The sequence below is a fragment of the Erpetoichthys calabaricus genome, chromosome 1 (genome assembly GCF_900747795.2).
Source record: "Erpetoichthys calabaricus chromosome 1, fErpCal1.3, whole genome shotgun sequence".
NCBI classification, from domain to species: Eukaryota; Metazoa; Chordata; class Cladistia; order Polypteriformes; family Polypteridae; genus Erpetoichthys; species Erpetoichthys calabaricus.
In genome coordinates, this window is record NC_041394.2 from 331,007,971 (window position 1) to 331,010,452 (window position 2,482).

Sequence of the window (2,482 nt, forward strand, 5' to 3'; positions counted from 1 at the left end):
TATGAAAATATGCTATATAAATAAATGTTGTTGTTGTTGTTATGGTTCTCCTGGGTGATGAGACTAAAATTTAACATGGTTAAATTTGACTCCAAAGGTTGAGATTCTTCCACCTTCTTACCACTATGCACCTCAAACAGAGATATCCTTCCTTTTCTAAAAAAGAAATTTGTTGAAATCACATACTATTATATACTTCGGTTAAAATGATCACTACAGATACCACGGGACCACCTTGACTGGATAAACACATTTGGAAGACTATTCAACCAAAAGGCCTCGACAACCACCTAATGGATCTTAATTGGCTTCTAGTGTGGGGATGAGTCTTAGTCCACAAAAGACTTTATAGACACAGTCTCACAAGAATGGCAAGTTGCCCGAGAGATGGCTGTTAAGCCTCCGAGACTATAAAACGTGTTTTGGGAATGTGATTTCGAGACTCAGATCTGGAGTATGCTCTCTGCAATGTGGCCTAAATTTCTTGCTCTCACTTGGCATACTTACGAGTGCGTGCTATATGGATCTGGAGTTAACAATTGACAGGACATTCTAGATTTCCTTACTGCTTGTTGATAAGTCTAACTAAGTGGGGCATCTGGGAATCTCACAGGGTCCTGATTAAATATAATTCTAACTACAATGTCCTGTGGGTTATGAGGTGGGTCTGCAAAGAAATCAACGCTCAAGTTAAACGTAAGATTGACAAATGGATCTTTTCTGCAGCAAAAGAACAATGGAAAGAGTTTGTTTCTGAATGATTTGTCTTTTGTATTTGTTCTTGTTTTGCACATGAAAGGTTTTGTGGGGTTTAGATTGTGAACTTCATATTGTATTTCATGTTCCTGTCCTGTTCAACCTTTAATTAATAAAACCTTGCAAAAAAAATCTGTTCTTATCAGTTTGATATCTGATACGTCCCCTAACTGGGGACAATATATGTAAGTTGATGTTTGGAACAAGGAGATGGAATAGGGGTTTGCTCTGTCCACTCCACTCATCAACCTGATATTGTAGTACCTCCAGGAATGGTGCACTTTCTCATATACTGGTGTAAAAATAGACAACCATTGGCTGGGGCTAGGGAATCCATTCCTGAGCTCCTGGGATTCTCGGACATTTTTCATTTCCGCATTCCCGGGAATTAAACTGCTGGAATTCCCAGGTAAATGGGAATGGCCAAGCTCGCATATATAGCGTGTAAAAGTGTAAAAGTCGATCAAGAAATAACAGAGTTATAGTTGAAAATAATTAAGGTGGCGCCATTGCTGCAGCTTGCTCTTCATCAGACAACAGCTTTGAACAGCAACTTGAAATTGCAATACATCAGTCTGTTGCATCCGTATTATCTGTGCCAAGAAACTTACCATCACAGAATGATGACAAGAAACTGGATGCATCAGTAAAAGCTGAAATGGCGGTGTTTCAGAGCAACGGCAAGCGTGGGTGTTGTTTAGAACAAGTATATCAGTATCTGATGACTGTGCCACCTACTTCAGTGGAGGCAGAGCGTGCTTTCTCAGCAGCGGGCGTACTCTGCACGAAGGCGCGCTCTCGCCTAGACGATGGCATGCTGGACACGTTGTGCTTTCTACACTCTTAGTACCGCAACTAACTAGATACATGTACTTATATGACACCATGAACTGCTTGTAGATAAGGCTAGTCTTTTATTGGTGTCAACATATTGCAGTAGTTTTATTAAAAATAAGTGTCAGTCATTCTAAAACCATTCACATGTGAGATGCCCGTGCACTGTATCATCCCCGGGAGCCCAGGATTCCCGAATTCCCGGGAATGGATAAACCCGTCCGGGAGTGGATTGCCTAGGTGGGGTAAGAATTAAGAAATTAAGAAACTTAATTGTTGGACTACAGTGTACTAGGACTGATCTGTGATCTTGAAATAAACGTATCTATGATGTTAAGTTACCTTGTATTTCACTAAGTAGTAAGGCTTAAGAGTTGTGCAACAAACATATTCCTTTAATGGAAACAGAGCAGAGAGATGGGCAATAAAAGCTTCCATTGCAAATGCTGTTTTTAGACCCCATCCATCAAACAGGAAGTAATTTTTCAACACTTTTTTTTAAAATGTTTTTTAAATAGTTTATATTAACAAAAGTTGTAAAACCAGTGTAAAAACAAACAAGTGTTGGCTGGGATCGGGCTAGGTGTATGAAAAGAAACTTAATCATAATCGAGGGCAGGGAAAAAAGTGGACTAGGCACTGGATACGTTTTATCCCATGGGCCTAAATGACAAATAATTTTTTGAAGGATTAATTTAACAAACGTATAGATTGTTGTTTAGAAATATTTAACTCTTAGCTGATTTATTTATTTAGATTTAAATTTATATTAGATTTATGGATAATATTTAACCAGTTTAAAATTTAGTATCTAACCTAACCCAGCCAATGCCCAGTCCCTTTACTGGTTTTAATTATAATAAAGAATCTGATTTTAATGATGGAGGAATTT

General features: G+C 38.3%; 1 pseudogene; it reads left to right on the top strand.

Annotated features, from left to right (window-relative positions):
* Nucleotides 1–871: 871 nt before the first annotated feature.
* LOC114669692 (uncharacterized) lies at nt 872–1,042 on the top strand (annotated as a pseudogene).
* Nucleotides 1,043–2,482: the final 1,440 nt, after the last annotated feature.